Raw genomic sequence first — 17146 nt, 5'->3', positions numbered from 1 at the left:
TATTTTAATATTGCAAATCACTGTGGAGCTTCAAAGTCTGCCAGAGAAAGGTTTCCTCCTCCCCACCCAAAAAATTGCACTCCTATCTGAAGCACAGGTCAGTCCTGGGCCACAACAGCTTTTCTATAAATGAAAATGTCATACCATAAAAGTTAATTATCCAGTGGCCCCACAGGACTAGAAAGGGAGCTTTATATATTGGAAATGGGAGCTTCTCACTATGGTCTAGTGATCACTTCCCACCTGATAGCTCCCTGAGAAAACTACTTTAGCGTTGTGACATTTTTAGGTCTAGAAAAGCTGTTTTAAGTCATTTGTGTGAGTGTTAGTTAAAATGTCTCTCACACCAAGCATTGTACAGTGGTACTTCGGGTAGCAAAAGCACCTGGATTTACAAGGAAAGGGATATAAGAAATAATTTCAATAAACTGAACAAATTCTATAAAACAGTCCCGACAGTTTTACATGTAACATATGTTACATATGCCACTGAATAAATGATGGGGTAATATGTTGTAAAGTGTTTACTGATAAGTTTGGAGGGAGCTACATAACTCATCTGTGAATAACAAGGGCCATTCCAAACACATGCAATAAAACTTTTATACCAGATCACTCTCTGCGCGCGCATACACACATGCGACTTTAGTACTTCATTTGCACCAGAACAATGAAGCACAAATATAAATCAACATCTTATCATACCCCAAATTATACTATTCAAGCCAACATCAATTACTTTAACCAATTTCTCTGAATGCACCAAGGAGCGAGTACTATAGAAATTCAAAACCAGTCACCAGAATATATCCCATCAGAATGGATTGGAGATCTATTGTTTCCTTGTACTTCCCAATCTGTCTGTATCCATCTGTTGTCTCTTGTCATAGTTAGACTGGAAGCTTTTTGGGACAGGGACCATCTTTCTGTTCTGTGTTTGTGCAGCGCCTAGCACAGTGGGGTCCTGGTCCATGAACAGGGCTCCTAGGCGCTACAGCAGCACAAATAACAACAATGATAATAATAATAATAAAGCAAAGACTGTTAAGGCACTGGATTTGCTCTTTAAAGCCATAAATGGTTTCAATCCCAGCTATTTGAAAGATTGATTCATCTACTACTGTGGCTGTTGAGATAATCTGAGGTGCTCTAGTTAACTGCCTGGTAAATTTGCTTTCCTCTTTGGTTAGTCACAGCTTGGATTTGGTGACATGCAGGAGAAGCTGTACATTCCAACTGTTCTCCTGGGCTTTTGCAGAGGAGGATGTGGGTTAACAGAGATTATTTAACACAAGTTTGGTAATCCATTTGGGTAAATCCTTGAAAACTTGGGATGTCTACCGTTAGGCACATTTAGGCACCTAAATAAGTAGCCTGAGTTTCAGAGGTATAGAGCACCTGTAGCAACCACAGCCACCTCTGAAAACTGGGTGACTCACTAAGAAATTATTTAAACTATATTTTTATACCATTTCCTGTAACAAAAAATGTACAGAAAAGTATTTATTTCTATTCTTAATTTTAACAGTTTTTAAAATTTACACCTCCTGTTTCCCCCCCCCCACACACACAAAAAATAGTTCTATTAAAGACACAGTTCCATTGCAGATGCTAAAATGCAAAGACTGCAGACACAGGGACTTAGTCTCCACTGCCTTGCACCTTGTGCAGTCATTTACCTGTGTACAATCAATCAGTGTAAAATGCTATGAAATCAGCAGCATTTTCTGCCTGCTTTTCATTGGCATACGTGACCGATCAAGTAGCACGACAGTGAAGAATCAAGTCTACTGTAGGGAGAAACAGTATTTCAGCACAATGATCTCACAAAAATGGATTAATCAAGGGAAAGATGTTTCTATAAAACACACTTAAGTAGCCTTATTAGGAAGGCCTTGCCAACTATTAGACAAAAGGATTCCCTTTTGAAACTATGGTTTGGAAAGTTATCACATTTTCAAACTGTTTCAAAAGCTTTGCCCTGAAATCAAAATCACACTAACTATACAGTGTTCATATACATGTCACTGACATGGTACCAACAAGAGAATCATTCCCTGCATCATCCAAAAATCTGTTAGCCATTCTCAAGACTTCATTTTGAGGAACTAATTTAAGACAAATTTTTATAAAATAAAAATAATCTTTCATCATAAAATCAGCAATCCAGATAATACATTCTGTTAAATAAAGTATTTTATTCATTGGGTGGCTGTGTTCTCTCTCTCTGATGAGCATTTGTGGAACTAAAATAGATGTGATAAAAGTGATTTAATTGTATTAAAAACATACATTGTAAAGGAAGTAAAGCTTTATGGAGATCTCAAACATCTTGGAAGGAACAAGAGTGTTTTTGATACAGATTAGGAAGTCTTGTTCAAACACCTGCTTTACCCCCAGGATAACTCGTATTGATGTCAAAACGGACACACACAACTTAAAAAATAAAAAATTCAGACTTTTGTCCAAAAAGCTTATTCCTACTGTTACAAGGAAAAGCCAAGGTTACTAGAACAGAAAGCAGCAGGGAGCTGCAAGGGGAGGGGGGGAATTGTGGCAGTTTTCATACGCACAATGGAAAAGGATTTTTTTTTAAATAGGAAAATGTGACTGTAAAACCACAAAAATTAGCATAGGACCCTCCCAACATAAGTTTAACTCATTTTACTGACAAGGTTTCAAGCTGATCAAGTCCCGAGTGTAAGTGAGCTCAGAATAAGGTTTGTGTCCACAACAAGCCAGATTTCTGTTCTTTAATTATTTCTTCTATAACCATTAGTAGAACACTGTATGCCAAGTTCTGCCCTCAGTTACATCATACAAAACCAATGGAGTCAATAAGGTTTGAAGTGTGTAACACAGAGATGAATTCAGCCCGATAGGTCAACTTTTTCTTCCTTCCAGAGAGGGAAAAATACATACATACGACTGCCACAGAAATTTCACTGCTGGCCTCTTTACTACCTATTCCCCATCTCATCCCCTTCTCTCTCAGCCACAAAAGTCACCCACCTAATCACACCCACTGTTTTCTTCTCCTATTCATTTCTTCATGCCTTCTTTCTTTATAGGCCTTGACTAATCTTTCACTGGTCAATCATGGTCTCATTCAAATCTTTCCTCACAAATTTATTTTGTGAAGATTTTCAAAGCTGATACACCAAAGAAAATCAAAAAAGTTATTTAAAACTGTTCCAACATAACTAAGAAGATATACCCTAACCAACCAGTTTCATTGCTGTAGTTTGCCCATAGCCAATTTCCATGAACGGAATTCCCTTCTCCATTAAGAGACTTCCCTATCACTTTTCCACTGAGGTCTGTTATCATGCTAGCTGTGTTTCTGGAATTAACTTCAAATGTAAGCTCCTCAAGACAGGCACAGTGTTTTCCTTTTTATTTATGTGTAAGGCACCACGCAGAACTATGATGTCATATAAAGTATAAACAATTAATAATAACAGAAAGCAATGGATCTTTGGGGGAGGGGGGAAATCGCTGTGAAGTATCAGGTCATGAACCCAGGACTGGGTACCCCCAAACAGCTGCTCGATCCTGGCCCTGCACCCAATGTCTGCTGAAATCTGGTGGACAGACAAGCTAGTAGCACTGCAGCAGGGGTTTTCAAACTGGGGGTCAGGACCCTTCAGGAGGTCACAAGGTTATCACATGGAGGGGGTCGCGAGCTGTCAGGCTCTACCCCAAACCCCGCTTTGCCTCCAGCATTTATAATGATATTAAATATATTTAAAAGTGTTTTTTAATTTATAAAGGGGGGTTGCACTCAGAGGCTTGCTATGTGAAAGGGGACACCAGTACAAAAGTTTGAGATCCACTGCACTACAGCGTTCGCAAAGGCACCACCCCCAGGAGCTCTGATTGGAGGACTGCTTGACTCCACCGACTAGTCCAACCACACTAAGTCAGAAGGAGGCACAGGAAGTTCGCCTGAGCAACAAGATGACTTCCTGTTGTGGCTGCACTGGACTCTGCTTGTGCCTACCTCCCGCACCTAACCCCCATATTTCTGATTCCTGCTCTGTTCCTGGCTCCTGCCTTTGCTCCTCCTCCCACTGTGCTTCTGTTCTGTGCTTGACCCTGGCCTCTCCTCCAGTTGCCTGCCCTTACAACTTGCTTCCAATCATCAGTTACCAGTCCTGGTTCTGACCCTCGCCTCTGACCCTGCTTGACCGTTGGCTCTGGCATCTAACCTCAGCTCTGACCCTCAGCTTCAATTCCTGGTTCTGACTCTGACTTGAGCCCTGGCTCTGGTAATTGGCAGTTGAGTCTGGTGCTGACACTTGGCTCCCACTAGACCTGATTCCTGCTCTGACTACTAGGCCAGACCCCACATATTCCAGTCCATATCAATCACTGGGTTAGAATTACTGGATTCTGTACATATGCACCAAGACAAACTCATGTGAACAGTACCTTGTGAAATATTGTCTGATAGGAAGTGATCACTTGCATCACTGTAATCATATAGCAGTAGATTTAATAATATACAACGATAACAAAAACAAATCTAGCCATTACATAAAACTGGAGCAGCTGCCTATGTCTTAATATTGCAATTCGATTTTTAGGGGCAGATCCCAGTGCCCATACAATGAAGTCAGAGGAGCTGTGCAGGATCTGTGGGTCTGATTTCAGGATCAGAGCCTATGTAAACAAAATGAAACCCTGGATCTAAAGAAGCTTTTTCTTTTTATTACCACAGCATATACATATTGCAAGAACTTTATATTTTTTCATTTTGATCTGAACTTGTATTTTACAGTGAATGAAATACAGTTCTTTTTTACAGAATATTTCTTGCCACTAAATAAGCAAGTGGAGCAATACATTGCAATAAGCACAAGTAGCTTATCTGAAAAGAACTGAAACCATGTTTGTTAAACAGTGGGTGGAAGAGAAATTATTTTTGTCCCACAATATTCAGTAACAGATGAAGACTGTGAAATGTGGACTTCCTCTGGAAAGCCAAGTCCTTTACACCCAAAATATCAGGGCATAAAACCTTCTGAAACTTGATTTGTATCTTTTGTGCCTATGCTAGAGACTGCTTCAACTCACTCTCCAAATTTGTGCATGCAGTTATCCCATGTATGCACACAAGCTGCTACTTAAAAACCAGATCTGTGTATGAAAACCAGAAGTCACATTTTTAGAAGCATGGGCTATATATTAATAGATAATTTTAAAGAAGTGAGGTTTAATATTAGTCAGCAGCAACAGGGAGAAATACACCAGAGGACCCACAAAACAGGTATCAGCAAAATACAGGTGTTTGCAATGTGACCTGAAGAGCAGCACTGTGTAGCTCAAAAGCTTATCTCTTTCTCCAACAACAGAAGTTGGTCCAATAAATGGTACTACCTCACCCATTTTGTCTCAGCAAAATACTGTAACATTTCAAATCTAGGAACACATCATTCTCTCCATGTTTTGCTACTGAGAAGATAAATAAAAGAGAAAACCTGTTCCTCTGGTAATTCTGTCTGCGTATATGAGACCTAACTCAGCATCATGAGGGAATATGTTGTGAGGCTGGGCTGAACAAGGCAAAGCCACTCTGTGGTATGATCCCCCAGCAAACTGGCAGAGATTTCCCCTTGTATAATCATATACTGAATGTCAGTATTATCTTATGCAGGAACTTGCTATGTGACATGTGCTCTACTCTAGGATGGAAATTGGTGGCCTTGTCACAGAGAGAGAATCGAGCACACCAAGGATACACTCCTTCATAATTTTCAGAAGACACTTGTACTGCAAATATAATAATAATATTTTAATGCACAGATTAGTTACATTTTAAAATGCATGCTTGTAGATATACATTTCTATCTGTATGAGGCACATTTAGGGAATGGAATCCTCAAGTGCATTGTAAATTGGATTGCAAATTATCTGTCTGGGGCTAAAAGATGTATAATTATGAGGACTAAGTTTAAAGTTTCACACTGTAGTTTCCAAACACTTGTCATAATTAAAGATGTCACTTCAGTTTGGTTGTTTTGTATTTTTAAATGTGTAGTGTGGATTTTGTGTTATGATATTGTTTCATGTGTACGCATGGCATATGACAGACAAATACATTTTCCATATATGAGTTTCTAAAATGTGCTAATGTGATGGCCAGGGAGACCGAAGTCCTCTATTTACTCACAGATACAGCATCCATAGAAGTTGTGCTAGTTCCAACACTGCTCCTCAACCCTGACCTGGAAAGCCCACCTCTAGGTATCAGATGTTTGGCTTTCACACTTGTTAAATCTTTAGCTTCCCTGCTGAGACTGCCCATTAGCATAGCAATTTTGGTGGTTTGTGAGACTTGCATCTGATCTATTCAGAACTTGACTGAGATCACCCAATTCACCCCACAGCCCAGCCATTTGAAAGACACCATACAGGAATAAAACTTCCAGTTGTTACTGATAGGGGCTGGATTAGAATCAGTGATAGAGCTGACATGTTCCATTTCATATTACCAATCTTGCACCATCTAGTCTTTCCTTAAAGAGTTTTCTATTCTACAGAGTAAAGTCACATCACTCCTCATTTTGATCTTCATCAGTACCATAAAGCTACAACCCTTATTCCCATACTATGATCTAATCATTACTTTAGTTTAATTCCATTTAACAGCTCGGGTCATTACTACATTCAGTCACAAAACCAAATATGCTATAATTCTGGAAACAACAACAGAACAAAATCAAAAGACTCCATTAGCCAGAGAGAACTATCTTCCATCTTCTGACAGAAGAGACTTATAGTAGCATGGAGGGAACGATAGTCAGCGACAAGAGTTAACAAAACATAATTAGAACGTCCCTGGCCCTCATCTGTGAGATCTTTGAAGAGCCCTACCAAGAGCAACAGTGCTCCACATGAGTGCCAGTGTTCACTCAAGGTCCATTTGCGGGATCAAGGCTCATTGGGATACAACAGTGACTGACCAAACATGTACATATACAAACAAACACACACTCCCTACCTTGTATTACTGAATTATCACTGCTGACATAAAATGCACTGACTAAAAAAATGTTGCCATGATTTAAGCAAAAAATATTTAACACTTGATACTGAATGTTATTTTAGGAAACAAAGTGATTCAGGTCCTACATGGCAGCTTACTAGTATTGCTTTCCATGTTGGCTCTCAGATCTTAGAAACATGTTAATTTAATCATAATAGCATTTTTCTCTAATTATCTGTAATTCTATATTTGACTATTTTTTAATATATTAAAATCTACCTAGGAAGCTAGAAGTGACAATATTGTCCACATTCTGTCTTCTCAGAACTGTTATGGCTCCAAGTCTGCACAAAGCGGTTGCATGGAACCAAAATATACTAAGTGAGAATGTGGTACCTTCAGTCTCAGTACTGATCAACAGAATTACATTTTAAAATATACTAAAATGTAATAAAATAATTGTGTTACTCTGATTAATAATGGTCAGACAATGCTTGGATTACAACTGGCAGCAGCAAATGAACCTACTTAGAAACTAACTTTTATTGATACAAAACTGAACTGATTCTTCTATTTATTCTCCTTTGGAAAGTGCACAGAAGTAAGGATTTTAATTCTAGCGGATCCATTTTACCCAATAATCAGCACATGGAAAAAGTAGTACGAAGATACACAAACATTAAATACCAGTAACCATTTAAGATGGGGAAGCCGGGAGTTAAACTGCAAAGGGGAATCCTCAGAAGGGGAGATATATACAGCAAAATAGCCTGATACTGCAAACTTTACTCAAGGAAATATTCCCATTGACTTCAATGGGATTATTCTTGTCAGTGAGGGTTGCAAGATCAGGATCTATGTCTTCTAAATTATCATTAACACAGACTGCGCATTTAAAGATAAATGCTAAAGCCACAATCCTGCAGTCAGACTCACAAAGGCAGAGCCATGTGCCCACCCAGACCCACACCAACTTCTACAGGCTCTCTGCACATATGTTGCTCTGCCAGAGCAGGCTCTCTTTGCAGGAAACAGGTCTTTGGAAAAAGGAATAAATGGAATCTTTTAGCCATCATAAGATTAAAAAACAAAACAAAATTATTGTACTGGTACAATATAAATGTCAAAACAAACTAGAATCCAGTGAGAAAATGTATAGGCGAAGGACAGTGAAAACCTTGATAATCCAGAAATGTCTCCTGAAAAGGCCTCCTTTATAACTTTAACTTGCACGGTTTGAAAGTGAACTAATTGTCTTCAGAAAAATTCTGCAATACATCTAGCAGCTATTCCACATCTGCTGGGAGAGGGCCATGACATTATGAAGTACTTATATGAAATAATTCCAATGACGCACTTGCATATAAGGTTTAACAAAAATCAAATATGCACTTTTATTCCCAGTGCTGCAAAGACTTGCACATAAGCTTATCTTTACACACTGAATAGCACCACTGATTTCCATAGGACCACTCACAGTGTGTGAAATAAGTCACTGGGGGTACTCACAGAGCAGACCCTCAGCTGCTGTAAACTCTCACAGCTTCAAATGGCGCTTTGGTAATTTACACCAAACAATGTATAAAAGTAAGCACATGCATAAATATTTGCAGGATCAGAGCCTACATTTTCATGAAAACATGAATCGCACACATGAAAAGAAAATATATATAATTTGGGATGTTTTCTTAATGTTGTTAGTTTCTATAATTTTTCCAAAAACAAGAATAAAAATAAAAAGTAGAAACTTTGTATAAATAAAAACAGCATTGGGATCTTTCACTTAGAAGTCCATAAGTCAGCTCTGACAAATTTAAAGCTGTCCCATTGGTTTCCAAGTGCCAGTTTCTTACAACAGAATAGTGCTCTGGAGGATGGGTTGTCAGCCAGTGTAATACTTTGCCAGCAAAGTCCAAGCATGAGCTACTGTTGATAATATATGGTAATATATGGACAGGACATATTGCTAAATTTACAAACAAAGAATGGCAAATCAACTCTCAAGAAGTGCCCATAACGGGCAACACAGACATTTATTGCAGGTTCCTATGTAACAAAATTAGGGCTAACTGAAATCTGAAAGTGGAATATCAGGTGCCAAGTCAAGCTTTTTTTTGCTTTTAAAAATGCTTCAAGGTTACATGTACAAAGCAATTAATAAATTTTTTTAAAGTGCACTGGAACAAATCACTAGTATCTATAGCTATTAAAAATCAGAGCTATTTTACTTGCCTGTCTCCCACAGTGGACCCACTTAAGGATAGCTAACACACTTGACTTTCCCCAGGAAAACTGCTTTTTTTTCAGTTTTATGTACTAGGATTGTAAAGAGGGTTCCTGGGTAGAATTATATTCACATCCAATTCATTACTTGCCACTATAAATGACTGATAAATCAGGCCTTGATATTGCAGTTAGGGAGTGAGATTCCATACAGAGATAATGACCTGCACACAGATTATCAGAGTCCAACTACAGGATCAAGATCCAAGTTTTAAAACACCTTTGGATGCAAAAGTTTTTACTTTCTTGTTATCAAAGAGTGGTCTGTGGAAACATCTTTCCTTAGCCTTTTTATACAAAACTGACCAACGGCCCCAACCTGCAAACACTTAGTACTAAGCATAGGGCTTACGTAACGTACTCCTGGTAGTAAACACTATACAAAATAATTGTCTGCAGGATCGGACCTCAAATAAGGAGGAGTTTACACACCCCATTCACAAATCTAGAGTCAGTCCAAGAACGCTGCATGTGTCAGTGTGCTTGGACTATCAATGACAGCGCCTGCAAAACTCTCAAAAAGACACAGAAGTTAGCTGGAAATATATAATGACCATGCAAGAGGGGCACTAAAAGAGGGGGAAAGATTTATTCACACTCAAAATTACAGAATGAGTTGGAGTCAAGTGATGCAAGGCTGCTTCTAGTGAGACCAACCTATGTCCATCTAACAATTCCCCAGGTCCCCAAACCTTTAGCCTCCTCCACAAACCAAGGCAGGACCCCATAAAAAGTTATAATTCAAACAAAATAACTCAAAGCAAAATTGACATGCACATGTTCGAGGAGGCTATAATGAAACAGAAAGGAGGGAGACACGGGTTGGTTGGGGGGGAAAGGGAAGGATTTAACCCCCACCCCCCCATTTAGTAAAGAAGAAAATACTCTCCCCATGATTTTACTTATAAATAGCAGCAGCAGGTATAAAACAGGCAGGTTATTGGGAGGGGGCAGAAAGAAAACCTTACATTAAACTTTAAAGGCCGCCGGCTACTGTTAAATCCCCCCCAAAAAAAACACCCCCGCGGGACCCGCCTCCCAGGCTGCGATGGGGGGGGGGTTGTCATTCTCAATCCCTAATTATAATTAAAATAACTTCAGTAATTATATGATCCTATGAAATTCCGCCCCCCCCCCCCCGGGGGCTCCGCTCCGCTCCCCCCACATCCCCGTCCGGCGGGCGCGGGGAGGCTCCAGCTCCTGCTGCGGCCTCGGCGACCCCCCCAAACCCGTGGAGCCCAGTGCAGCAGCATGCAGGGCAGGAGGAGCCCGTCCGTCTTCGTGAGTGGGGGGCCGCAGCGGGGGGACCGGCGGGGGCGGGGAGCGGCTAGGCCCCGCCGGGCTGAGGCCTACCCGCCCCCTTCTCCGCCCTTAACCTTACATTCAAACACACTGAGGCGCCGCTTCCAGTCCCCCGGGATCCAGCGGCCGCTTCACCCCCGCTTTCCTGCCGTCCTAGCACCCGAAAGTCTTAAAAATCCCTCCGACAGCCCTCACCCCCACTGCGGCCTACAGCACTCCGTCGAATCCCCGGGCTCGCGTAGTCCGCGTGGCCGCCCGCCCTGCCTCCTGCGCGCCGCCTGCCGCGCTACGCGAGCCCGAGGATGCAGGCCGGGCCTGGCTTACCTTTCCAGCTGCTTTTTTTTTCTCCTCTCTCGCCTCTCCCCCCTTTCCCTCTGCTGGGCTGACAGATCAGAGTTTCCTCCCCAGCAGAGGGACCGGGAATGGGCTCGGGCTCTGTGCTGAGCAGCTGCTGCCCCCCTGGCTCTGAGGAGATCCTGCTTTTGTGGGGGAGAAAGCTTTGGGGGGCTTTTTATTATTTTAAAAGTACAAAGTGCTCAGAGGGTAGGTGATTATTAAGGGGAATCCCTGAATATATTCTCCAGCAAAGAAGGCAGGGCTGCTGGGGCTGCTCAAGAAGAGAGCCAGCAGCCTCCTACAGCACCACTACAGGCACTGAGAGGACATAACATCAGAGAGCAGCTCCTCTGCCCTCCAAAACAACAACTTTCCTACCATCTTGGAGGTAGTAGAGAGGGGGGAAAAGTACAGAGGGCTTTGATAGAAAGTGTCAGTTTAAAAATAATAATAAAAAAAGACTTTATCTATTTGAGTGACTTAAAAAAATGCATGTGGCTTAGGAAATATTTTCCTTTATAATTAGTAAAGATCATTTGTCTGAAAAAACAAATTTAAAAGAAGAATGGTCAAAAAGAAATCTCTTATTAGTAAGTTTATTTGTTATGATTTATTTTTAATTAAGAGTGAGAGGTTGTTTTTTTAATTGTTATTTTGTATTCCATAAAGTACAAAGTTAACTTTTTTTTTTCCTGTCTCTGGGTAGCAGGGTTTTTTTTTTAAATTGATGTCTGGAAAGAAACTCATTGATATAACTTATTTTATTATGGTACTCTTTTATTCAGAGTAAAAGCTGAAACTGATGTGGGATAGTCTGGCAGTTATGTATCATGGTGTCCTCTCTGTCTCTCTCAAGGCACTGTAAATAAAGCAGATTGAATGTATAGGTAGGTAGATACAGCTGTTTAGTATTTCAGAGTGCAAAGAGATTTGTAGAGAGGGTTTTAATACAAGTACAGTTAGTGGAACCTGTCACATATCTAGAAAATGATGTTGGTCCATCTTAATTTTGGCATTGTCTGTCCATAAAAGATGGGAAGTGAAAAATAAAACTCATAGCAACAAATTTTAAGACCATAGTTGAGGTGTTTTTTTTTTAAATTCAAAGCATTTTGCAGCCTTTTAAAATCTTTTTTGATTCTTTTTCTGAGATTGTTTTGATTTGAGGTGCTTTGTTCCTGATATTTATGAGTAATGCTATCCCTGACATTATCTTGCAAAGCCCAGAGACAATGTTCATTTATTCTATAAGATCTTTCAAAAATACCTCTAATATTGAAAGGGGTTTTTTTAGGTGCTTTGTTTAGACTGAACAAAATGTATGAAATGCTGTTAAAGTAATGGGAGATGCCACCAGGTATCTTGTAAGTGAAAACATTCTCACTCAGCTCAGTAGATGAGTGATAACATTGCATGCAGTGAGATTCAGCAGAGTCCTATGTAGGGATGAACAACTGCAAATACATTGTTCTGTTTTGTCTGCATGGAGGAGGAAGTAATTAGAAAACTAAGGAGACTGCAAATTTTGCAACTTTGTAAAAGTTATTTATATGATGTAGGTTGGCTAAACTGCAGTTTGACTGAAGTAGCATCAATGCTGAAATTAAATTGGCCTAGCCCACTGTTTGTCTCTAATGAAATCTGAAATAAATCAAGAGTTCTGAGTCCTCCACGTTTATATTGACTTCATAGTTCAGACTGTCTCAAATCAGATGTGGCAAGATCTCCAATTTTTGTAGCATTATGATCCCTGAATTTACAAAGAAGTTGTTTTTTGAAAACTTACTTGGATATGCATTTTTTGAGCTAGGATAAGCAATGAGTCTTATTTGGTGAATGTATAGTGGGTCTTCCATTTGGAGGTATGAGTTTTAGAGTTAAAACATAATAAAGAGCCTCCTGGCCCTTGCATTAAGAAGAATATTTTGTTTTGGCTATTTAAAAAGTACTGTTAGCTCGTTATGGTAGACTGGAAGGTTGCACCATGGTAGAATGCATGGAGTAGTTGCAAAGGAAGTGCTTTACTGGTTCAAAATATTGATCCATTAAATCCAGTATCTTGCTGTGGCAGTGGAAGTTTAAAAAACAACATCAACAAAAAAAATATAATGCACCTAACTCTTTATGCAAAATTGCATATAGGATGATGAGTGGATAGTCAACAGCTTCCTTCTGACCCTTCCAGTGTGTCAATGATCATCTTATGCCCTGAAGTATGAAATCTGATTATCTTTATCATAGTATGTTTATAACAGATATATTTGTTTATTATACCTACAGGTGTATAACGGTTACAAATGTGATTGATCATTGTTATGTTCTACAACCTTTTAAAAAATTTCAATGACAATGACCTTCTGTGGTAGTGAATTCACAAGTTAACTATGTGCTTTATGAACTAGTATTTTCCTTTCATTTTATTCTAAATTAATGAAGATTAATTAATGAAAGGCCAAATTCTTCAATTCTTAGGGCTGGTCTACACTACGGGGGAAAATCGATCTTAGATACCCAATTTCAGCTATGTGAATAACGTAGCTGAAGTCGAAGTATCTAAGATCGAATTACTCACCGTCCTCACGGCGCGGGATCGATGTCCGCGGCTCCCCCTGTCGATTCCGCAACTCCGTTTGGGTTGGTGGAGTTACGGAATCAATATAAGCACGTTCAGGGATTGATATATTGCGTCTAGATGAGACGCGATATATCGATCCCCGAGCAATTGATTGCTACCCGCTGATATGGCAGGTAGTGAAGATGTACCCTTAGTCACCAGTCCTACGAACATACAGATGTTTAACTTTATTCACATGAATCGGTCCTATAAAATCAATGGGACTACTCACAGGAGTAAAGTTAAGCACATGCATAAATGTTGAAAGATCAGGGCCTTAACTCAGTACTTATTTATATAAAACTCCCTTTAAGTCAATGGGAGTTTGCCTAAGTACAGAATTCAGTATTTCCCCATCAAGTGACCGGTTGTTCTAGTACACCTCTACCTTGATATAATGCTGTCCTTGGGAACCAAAAAATCTTACTGCATTATAGGTGAAACCGCATTATATTGAACTTGCTTTGATACACCGGAGTGTGCAGCCCTGCTCCCCTGGAGCACTGCTTTACCGCGTTATATCTGAATTTGTGTTATACTGGGTCACGTTATATCGAGGTAGAGGTGTATTATGTTAAAGGATAAAAACAAGGGAATGATTAGTTTTCACTATACTTTTATACTGTTGGAATATCTCAGTCAAGTCCCCTCTAACTCTTTTCTTCCCCAGGCTAATTCTAGTTTTTGCAAACTTCACATTGTGTTTGTTGCTATTGTTATGCTATGAACCGAGAGGTTCTAATAAAAGGCAATATTTTACACTGGAAAGGATAACCTGCACCATTAGAAAAAGCTCAGATACCAGAGAATACAGCAGTGTTAACTGTCTGTACCCATGGATGTGGGTTTCCTTAGTCTTGTTAAAATGAGATGCACTCCATAACAGAAATGCCTTTTAAAACATTTGGAGATATACAAATCCTGTGTTCAAGATTACTTTGTTGTTTGGCCCAGTGTAATTAACTTTGCAGACTTTAACTTTTCACATCCACTATTTACATGCTTAAACTTAAATATGTATGTTTGCAGGATGGAGCTTAAACGTACAGAGCTCCAGTAACTATCCCTGCAATATCAAACTGTTTGCAATATGGAAATTAAAGGGGCCACAACCTGTGAAGGTTTTAATACCCCTTCCTCTCTCCTGCCCCCCCCACTCCAAAATCCAAAACAATAAAACAAATGTCAGAATCCACTCTGAAAAGCTTAAAACTGAAAGGGATGCTGTTTGAGTAGTTTGTGCCAAAAGTTTGACTTTTCTTTGAATAGGAATAAAATGATGATGAAAAGTTCACTAGATGTTCATAATATAGATAGTTCTCTTTCAGTCTGTTGCTGACAAATGTAAATCAGTGGAATAAACTAATAGCAGGGAAAAAACATAATATATGGAGATATACCTATCTCAGAGAGCTGGAAGGGACCCTGAAAGGCCATTGATTCCAGCCCCCTGCCTTCACTAGCAGGACTAAATACTGATTTTGCCCCCGATCCTTAGGTGGCCCTGTCATAAACAGATAAGAAAAGTTAATAGCACAGAAGTACTTTATATCTCTTTGACTATAAAGGGTTAACAAGTTCAGTAAGCCTGGCTGTCACCTGACCAGAGGACCAATCAGGAGACAGGATACTTTCAAATCTTGAGGGAGGGAAGTTTCTGTGTGTGCTGTTAGAATTTGGTTGTTGTTCACTCTGGGGGCTCAGAGGGATTGGATGTGCAACCAGGTTTCTCTCCAATCTCCCTGATACAGTTTTTTATAGATCTAGAATAGTGAGTACGAGGTAGATAAAGCGAGTTAGGCTTATGTTTGTTTTCTTTATTTGCAAATGTGTATTTGGTTGGAAGGAGTTCAAATGTGCATTTGGCTGAAAGGAGTTCAAATTGGTATTTTGCTGAAAAGATTTTAATTTGTACTTGTATACTTAGGCTGGGAGGGTGTTCCCAATGTCTTATAGCTGAAAGACCCTGTACCTATTCCATTTTAAATTTACAAAGCTATTTTTTACTGTTTTCCTCTCTTTAATTAAAGCTTTTCTTGTTTAAGAACCTAATTTTTTTTTATTCTGGTGAGACCCCAGGGGACTGGGTCTGGATTCACCAGGGAATTGGTGGGGAGAAAGGAGGGAAGAGGGAGAGAGAGGCTGATTTCTCTCTGTGCCAGGATTACTTTCTCTCAGGAAGAGAGAAGGAGGGGGAAAGGTGCATTTTCCTCTGTTTTGTGATTCAAGGAGTTTGAATCACAGTGATCTTCCAGGGTAATCCAGGGAGGGGAAGGCTGGGAGAGGCAACGGTGAAGGAAAGGATTTACTTTCCTTGTGTTAAGATCCAGAGGGTCTGGGTTTTGGGGGTCCCCGGGCAAGGTTTGGGGGGGACCCGAGTGTACCAGGCACTGGAATTCCTGGTTGGTGGCAGCGCTACAGGTTCTAAGCTGGTGATTAAGCTTAGAGGAATTCATGCTGGTACCCCATCTTTTGGACGCTAAGGTTCAGAGTGGGGAATTGTACCATGACAGGCCCCCTCAAGGATTGAGCTCACAACCCTGGGTTTAGGAGGCCAATGTGCAAACCACTGAGCTGTCCTCGCCCCCCCCCCCAGTTGCTTTAAATATTCAGGAAGATTAAGACAAATGTCCATTTATCAATAATATTTTGTATAATGTGAAAAGTGATTGATTACTATAATTAAATCACTTTTTATCACAACAGAATATTAAATTGTAGGGACCAAGGTAAATTGGAATATTGGAATATTCATAGGGGCAAGATAAGCAGGATTTCACTCTATCTTCCAGTTTTAGAGTTATTTTGGTGGTTTGATTTGCAGTGCTGTCAATTTTTCCTGCTGAAGAATAAGTACCAGGTTTCTTGACCCTCTAGAAGATAAAGAACAGAACTATAAATCCAAAGGAAAGCATATTGTGATGTCTCAGTTTAAGATGCAAAATGAAGATTTAATTCTGGAGCTTGTAGTTTTTGCCTCCCTCCTCATTAAAGATGAGAATAGATCCAAATTCATAGACCCATTGCCCACCCAAAGAAGTGTGCTGTATACCTGGGCATCTCTCTGGGATGGCAAGAGAAAATAATCTTTAGGTTGCAGCTATGGAAATAGCCTCTGCAGACCCGGTGGGCACAAGCAATGGAGAGGACTATAGGCTGCAGAGAGAGGTGTACTTTGACTGTGCCCCATTTGGACTGTAGAACTGGGCTTTATGCCATGGAATGCATGTGCCCCCACCTTGTGCATCCCAAGGCCATTTCTCTCTCTGTAGTCATGGAAGTGGGGTCTGTACATGCTGCTTATCAAATGTGACCTCAATTGGGCAAAATGTGGGTATCCCAATATAGTTCCATAAAATTACATACACACTCAACCTGAATGAACATCCTCAGTTAAAAAGTCTTCAAATGCTTTTTAACTTTGGTGAGAGCCTCTCTTCTTTAGAAATCCAGGTGAATATTGGGGGAAAGCCCTAAGTAGACAGTAGCTCTAATTCAGAAATCTTCTTGCACTAAGCCAAACTTGAACTAAAGGTCTTGTTTTTGAAAGGATTAAACACAGAGGAGAAAGAAGAATTGTTTAGGGTGCTCTAGAGGGCAGCTAAGAATAACAGGGCAAA

The 17146-nt window shown here is 40.0% G+C and overlaps 1 protein-coding gene across 2 annotated transcripts in view; it reads right to left on the bottom strand.

The window, feature by feature from the left end:
* INO80D (INO80 complex subunit D) overlaps window positions 1-11512 on the bottom strand; it is a 55177-nt gene extending 43665 nt beyond the window's left edge. Inside the window, exon 1 of one of the 2 annotated variants that reach the window (XM_030579965.1) lies at window positions 10901-11512. The gene's annotated coding sequence lies outside the window, so the exon portion shown is untranslated. Of the gene's footprint in view, window positions 1-800; window positions 887-10900 lie in introns of those variants that run through there. The other variant, XM_030579966.1, reaches the window with a different exon arrangement.
* Between the last annotated feature and the right edge of the window lie 5634 nt (window positions 11513-17146).

Source organism: Gopherus evgoodei, chromosome 11 (genome assembly GCF_007399415.2).
Source record: "Gopherus evgoodei ecotype Sinaloan lineage chromosome 11, rGopEvg1_v1.p, whole genome shotgun sequence".
NCBI classification, from domain to species: Eukaryota; Metazoa; Chordata; order Testudines; family Testudinidae; genus Gopherus; species Gopherus evgoodei.
This window is presented reverse-complemented; position numbering and strand designations above follow the sequence as displayed.